Source organism: Bubalus bubalis, chromosome 16 (genome assembly GCF_019923935.1).
Source record: "Bubalus bubalis isolate 160015118507 breed Murrah chromosome 16, NDDB_SH_1, whole genome shotgun sequence".
NCBI classification, from domain to species: domain Eukaryota; kingdom Metazoa; phylum Chordata; class Mammalia; order Artiodactyla; family Bovidae; genus Bubalus; species Bubalus bubalis.
The window spans coordinates 18,067,160-18,074,607 of record NC_059172.1 but is presented as its reverse complement, the minus strand read 5'-3'; positions in this window follow the sequence as shown (position 1 = coordinate 18,074,607).

Sequence of the window (7,448 nt, the reverse complement as noted above, 5' to 3'; positions counted from 1 at the left end):
CCTGGAAATACAAAGCTGAAAACCAGTGGGGCCGACAGGAGGGGGGAAAAGCCCCATGAGAACAAAGGGGAGTTTTGTTTTGTTTTGGTCACAACACACGGTTCCTAGAGAAGGCTAGGATTCCGCAGAGCCATTTAAATCCCAGACCAGCCTTGGGCAGCTCCAGGCCTGCGCTTGGCCTACTGCAGTAGGACCAGCAAGACACAGGAGGCACTCCTCCCGGATCAGTTGTCTGCAGAATGAGAAGAATGTTAATTAATCCTGTTATCTGAGCTGCATGCTTTCTGGCTTAATTCCTCTGATGAAACCACACTAAATGGAGAACTCTCAGAATGCCAAAGCAGCCCTTCTAATGGGATTCTTGATGTGCAGTGAGCCCTGGAGTGGGTGAGGGTGAGGGGATAAACTTTTTGACCCTAGGAACCTGGGGATCAGCACTGACTCTCTACTCTGGGTATTCTGACTGAAGACCTTTACCATCCAGGCTTCTTGTCCCATTCAATACAGCCACATTTCAGAAAAGAATGGGAAAATAGAAATTCATTAAAAAAAAAAAACACTTAATCTGTTTGACCTTTTATACAAATAAATCAGCCAATTTTATGTTTATTTCACAAAAATGGGCTTATCAGCAAAAATGGGTTTATTTAGAAATGGCAGAGAATTGAAATTTGAGACAAGCATGCTCAAGCAAGAACCATAGGCACCTTCTGAGAAGCAAAAGAGAAGACCCTTATTTCAGAGAGGAAAAGGAGAAGCTAGGACAGCCTGTTGTAAATAAAGAGTCCATTGGAGGAAAGTGGGAGTGCAAAGTGTGGTGACTTTTCATTGGCTGAGTTGCAACAATCTCTCATTGGCTAGGCTGTTGCCAGGCAAGGAGAAAATCCTCCTTCCTCCTGCGGGGGTTCCAAAGTAGTAACCTTCCACTTGGAGATGAAAGGCAAGTCTCTTCCTGTTTGGGATCTGCAGAGAGAAAGAAGTAGGAAGGCAAGAGAGCTTCTGGCGTCCTGATTCTATTTTAAATGAGGTTTCCTCTTTCCAGTTTTATAGTTCAAAATCTGTAAGGGAGTACATGGAACCAACGCAAAGTTCAGAATATGGAGCTACTTAGAGTTTTTGCATCAGACTTACTAATCACATAATTTGGTGAGCTTACATGTTTCAGGGCCTTTATTGCTTTATAGGTGTTATTTGTGTGATTTACTCTAAAACACTGCAACATAGGTCCTGTGATATTTATATATACTTATTTGAAGCGACAGGCTTCCCAGGTGGCTCAGTGGTAAAGAATCTGCCTGCCAATGCAGGAGACATAGGAGACATGGGTTCAATCCCTAGAGAAGGAAAGATCCCCTGGAGTAGGAAATGGCACCCCACTCTAGTAATCTTTTCTGAAAAATTCCATGGACAGAGGATCCTGGCAGGCTACAGTTCAGGGGATGGTAAAGAGTCAGACATGACTGAGTGACAGAGGAGGCACACACATTTGAAGTGACACCCTAGGGCAGCAACCATTCTAATCAGGCATCTGCTCTCCATGGGTGGTCAGCTAGGGTTATGTCAGAAAATTATCACTCCACAAGAGGCCATTTAAAGTACTTTGGCTCCCTTTACCTCCGAGAGACACCAAAATGAGCAAACTAAGTGTCAAAAATAGATTTTCATTGGTGAAATTAGTAGGATGTTGATAAGTATAATGGATGTTAGAAAGGAGCTCTCAACTTCTGTCATTGAGTGGTATTCAAGATTCATACATTGGCAAGAGTGTTTTATTATTACTATTCCTACCCTTGTGTGAAAAATATGTAAGACTTCAAGTCTTTACCCCTAAATGCATGTGTGTGCACTCAGTCATGTACGACTCTTATGATCCCCACCCCCCATGAACGGTAGCCCTCCAGGCTCCTCTGTCCATGGGATTCTCCAGGCAAGAATACTGGAGTGGGTTGCCATTTCCTCCTTCAGGGGATCTTCTTGACCCAGCAATTGAACCCGCATCTCTTAGTTCTCCTGCACTGGCAGGCCGATTGTTTACCACTGAGCCACTGGGAAGGCCCCTTTTACCCCTAAGTGGCTGTCTATCTGTTTGAAGATTTTCTTCATTGAGACTGACTGTAAGGGTTTTACAGTCCTATCTCTGAAATATTGTTTCAGCTGCCTTGGTGATCCTTTCGATGCAAGATGGTAGTTGGTCTGAGCACCTAAAAAGACAGCTATGCTGCTGCTAAGTCGCTTCAGTCGTGTCCGACTCTGTGCGACCCCATAGATGGCAGCCCACCAGGCTCCCCCATCCCTGGGATTCTCCAGGCAAGAATACTGGAGTGGGTTGCCATTTCCTTCTCCAATGCATGAACGTGAAAAGTGAAAGTAAAGTCGCTCAGTCATGCCCGACTCTTAGTGACCCCATGGACTGCAGCCCACCAGGCTCCTCCGTCCATGGGATTTTCCAGGCAAGAGTACTGGAGTGGGGTGCTGTTGCCTTCTCCTAAAAAAAGACAGCTATAAGGGACTTCAACTACACATGCAGCACAATTTATAGGAACTGCATCATTCCTGCTCACTGATAGAAGTTTGCAAATGCTGATAGTGTAAGGAAGAGGAAAAAGAAGCCTACCTCTATCCTTTTAGGGTTAGTACCTAGGATCTGTGAATTAAACTGACCAAAAGATGAACAGGAAAGAAAAGTTATTTTGTATGCACATGGAGGGCCTTACAGAAAAGAGGTGAAAACTCCTCAAAGAGGCTAGACCTTGGAGCTTGTATACTATTTTAATAAAGGGTGATATATTGTGGACACATGGCCAGACAGGCAAGACAAAGGGAAAGCAGTTTGGGCTTCTAGTGATGGTAAGTTTGGGGAAGGTAAATATATGAGAGAAACTAATGGAAGATAAGGATTGTTTAATAAGGTTTGTTCTGCAGACTCAGGTCTCACAATAATTCTGATATGTAGATACTATTATATGCCCCACTTACTGTTGAAGAAACAAGTCTGGAGAGATTGAATCACTCCAAGGACACAGTCAGAATATAAATCTAAGCTATTTGATTCTAAAGTCCATGTTCCTTACACCATGCAGAAATAAGTTTTATGATTTTTTTCTTGACTTTATAAAATCACACACTCATAGGAAGACTGGAAAACATATAAATGTATTACATAGCCTAATTCCACTACTCAGAGAAAGCTGGATTAAGCTTTGACGTATTACTTCCAGATTTCTTTTTTAATGCAAATTTAGTTGTGATTGTACATTGCTTATCATCCTGTGTCCTGTTTTACTTGACATGTTATGAACATTTCTTCATATTATTAAAAATTCTCCATTAACATCATTTTAAGTGAACATAATATTTCACCCTATGGCTGTGTTATACCATCTGTTATTAGACATTTAACCTTGTTCTGTACTTTACTACCATCAATAACAAGATGGCCATCCCCGAAGGTAATCTCTTGCTTACATTTCTCTCTGTTTCTTCAGGGCAGATTCCTGGAAAGGAAATGTCTGGATCAAAGGGCAAGAACATTTAATGGACCTTATGAGGTATTAAAATAGACACCCATGTACCCTGCCTTTGAAAATAACAAAGACCAGCATTACTTTGTAGGACTCCTATTAAAAATCAAGAGAAAGTAAAATGGTGAGGATTTTGAGCAAGAATCGACTGACCAAGTACTCAGGTTTACTTGGTGCTTCTTTTCTAACCAGGAGGGGGCAGCACGAATACCAACGGAAATCCTTGACCATTTGAATTTGACATTTTTTTTTAGCATTTTTTCTTTTTTGGCCAAACTTCCTTTGTAAAAATTTAGCAACTACAATGTCATCATATTTACAAGCAGAGGCCAGAGAGGAAAATCTAGTTTACTTGAAAGATTTACAGCTTTCAGGAAGATTCCGGAAGACCGATCCAGATGGCAAAAGGCTAGAGAGAAAAGTCTTTCCAGTGTGGGTTTGCACCCGAGGCTAGGAAAGCAGGTCAGGGTAATAGCAACAGCAGGAAAAAATGGTGTTGGTCCGTGGCATTGATGCCGGCCTTCTGTGCCCAGCGAGAGCTTTCTGAGGGCTAGGAAGTGGGTTTATCTTTCCAAACAGGATAGCTGGAGGAGAAGGAGGCACGTGACATCCAGCCTGAGGGAGACCTCGCACAAGGTCAGTGATGGGAGGAAGGGAAGCATTAATGAATCACAGAAAAATATGCTGTGTCAAATCCATGCCAAGGGCTGGGTGGACCTCAGGAAGGAACGTGATTGCAGTGTACCTGGAGCCGGGCTGCTGACCTGAGGACCGTGTGCCTTGGATAACATCTTCAGGAAGTTTGTGCATACCCTGAATTTGTGCAGAATCTGCCTGGTGGCTCAGATGGTAAAGAATCTGCTTGCAATGCAAGAGACCCAGGTTCAATCCCTGAGTTGGGAAGATCCCCTGGAGAAGGGAATGGCAGCCTGCTCCCGTATTCTTGCCTGGAGAATTCTGTGGACAGAGGAGCCTGGTGGACTACAGTTCATGGGATCATAAAGAGCTAGACATGACTAAGCGACTAACACAGAAAAATAAGCACGTTTTTCTAGGGGGGGGGGTGCGGAAATCTATAGCTTTCAGGAGTATACGACCCCCAGAAAATCAGAAACAAGTAATCCATCTCTAGGATCAAAGGTACTCTCTCTTCAGAGCTGAACTCCTTCTGCCCTATTTCAAAGGCACCTCCTTCCCCAAAATTGGCAGAAAACCCTGTCTGGATGGAACAACAGGGTCCTCAGCCTATCTCCTGGGTGATGGAGGGCTTAACAGGAGGTGTGGGTGGCTCAGGTGGCAGAGACTGAGTGTTCAGAGGAAAGCTCTTTGGCACAGCAGAAAGCTGGGACGCATCCAGGTGAATCTATCAAGGCAAAATTTCCACTTGGAGATGTACTCTCTTTTCTAAAAGTTTAATTCCTCCTGTGGGAGTCTGGCAACACCCAAGGCTGACTAGAACTGCTGCCTGAAGAGGCTTATTGGCACAACGGGAGCTTCATATTTGAGCCCTATGAATCTCTTTATTATATCCCATTTCTTCTGGGAAATCTTAAAAATAATTTATTTTTTTTCTTTTAATTTTTTTTGACGTATAGTTGATTTGCAATGTTAATTATTGCTGTATGTGCTTAGTCCCTAAGTCATGTCCAACTCTGCGACCCCATGGACTGTAGCCCACCGGGCTCCTCTGTCCGTGGGGATTCTCCAGGCAAGAGTACTAGAGTGGGTTGCCATGCCTTCCTCCAGGGGATCTTCCCAATCCAGGGATTGAACTCAGGTCTCCTGTATTGCAGGCAGATTCTTTACCAGCTGAGCTACCTGGGATACCCCGTTGCTGTATAGCAAAGTGATTGAATTATACACACACACACACACACACACATATATATATTCTTTCTTTTATATTCTTTTTCATTATGGTTTATCATATAATATTGAATATAGTTCTCTGTACTACACAGTAGGACCTTGTTGTTTATCCATTCTATATGTAATCAGTTACATCTGCTAATCCCAACCTGCCACTCCATTCCCCGCCTCAGCCCCCACACCCTTACCAATCACAGATCAGATCAGATCAGATCAGATCAGTCCCTTAGTCGTGTCCGACTCTTTGCGACCCCATCAATCGCAGCACGCCAGGCCTCCCTGTCCAGCACCAACTCCTGGAGTTCACTCAGACTCACGTCCATCGAGTCAGTGATGCCATCCAGCCATCTCATCCTCTGTCGTCCCCTTCTCCTCCTGCCCCCAATCCCTACCAGCATCAGAGTCTTTTCCAATGAGTCAACTCTTCGCATGAGGTGGCCAGAGTACTGGAGTTTCAGCTTTAGCATCATTCCTTCCAAAGAAATCCCAGGGCTGATCTCCTTCAGAATGGACTGGCTGGATCTCCTTGCAGTCCAAGGGACTCTCAAGAGTCTTCTCCAACACCACAGTTCAAAAGCATCAATTCTTCAGCGCTCAGCCTTCTTCACAGTCCAACTCTCGTATCCATACATGACGACATGAAAAACCATAACCTTGACTAGACGAACCTTTGTTGGTGAAGTAATGTCTCTGCTTTTGAATATGCTGTCTAGGTTGGTCATAACTTTCCTTCCAAGGAGTAAGCGTCTTTTAATTTCATGGCTGCAGTCACCATCTGCAGTGATTTTGGAGCCCACAAAAATAAAGTCTGACACTGTTTCCACTGTTTCCCCATCTATTTCCCATGAAGTGATGGGACCGGATGCTATGATCTTCGTTTTCTGAATGTTGAGCTTGAAGCCAACTTTTCACTCTCCTCTTTCACTTTCATCAAGAGGCTTTTGAGTTCCTCTTCACTTTCTGCCATAAGGGTGGTGTCATCTGCGTATCTGAGGTTATTGATATTTCTCCCGGCAATCTTGATTCCAGCTTGTGTTTCTTCCGGTCCAGTGTTTCTCATGATGTACTCTGCATATAAGTTAAATAAACAGAGTGACAATGTACAGCCTTGACGTACTCCTTTTCCTATTTGGAGCCAGTCTGTTGTTCCATGTCCAGTTCTAACTGTTGCTTCCTGACCTGCATACAAATTTCTCAAGAGGCAGATCAGGTGTTCTGGTATTCCCATCTCTTTCAGAATTTTCCACAGTTTATCATGATCCACACAGTTAAAGGCTTTAGCATAGTCAATAAAGCAGAAATAGATGCTTTTCTGGAACTCTCTTGCTTTTTCCATGATCCAGCCACAAGTCTGTTCTCTATGTCATGAGTCTCTTTCTGTTTCATAGGTGGGTTCATTTGTGTCATATTTTAGATGCTGCATTAAGTGATATCATATGGTATTGTGTTTCTCTTTCTGACTTACTTCACTTAATATGATAATCTCTCGTTGCATCCATGTTGCTGCAAATGATATTACTTTGTTCATTTTTATGGCTGTGTAGTATTTCTCTGTGTGTGTGTGTGTGTGTGTGTGTGTGTGTATGTGTGTGTATACCATATCTTCTTTATCCACTCATCTGTCGACAGACATTTAGGCTGTTTCCACGCCTTGGCTATTGTGAATAGTGCTGCTATGAACACAGGGGTGCACATATCTTTTTGAACTGTAGCTTTATTTGGATATATGTTCAGGAGTGAGATTGCTGTATCATACAGGAATTCTAAAAATAAACATTTATTACAGTATTGATTACAGCTGAAGAAACCTGTGAACAATCTGAGGGTCCATCAAGAGTATGACTGATATGATCAGTATTTTTACCCATATTCTGTATTTGATCCCGATGTGTGGGTTTTCTACACCAAACAATTCTCTAGTCCTCTGTGGATAGCAGCTGGGTATCCTACAAATCAATTCACTTTTGACCCCAAGTTAGTAATTCACTAATTACCCCAAGTTAGTCCAGCCCCACAGGTTAAGGGCTCAGTCTCACAAAATTGCCTGCCTCATTTCAG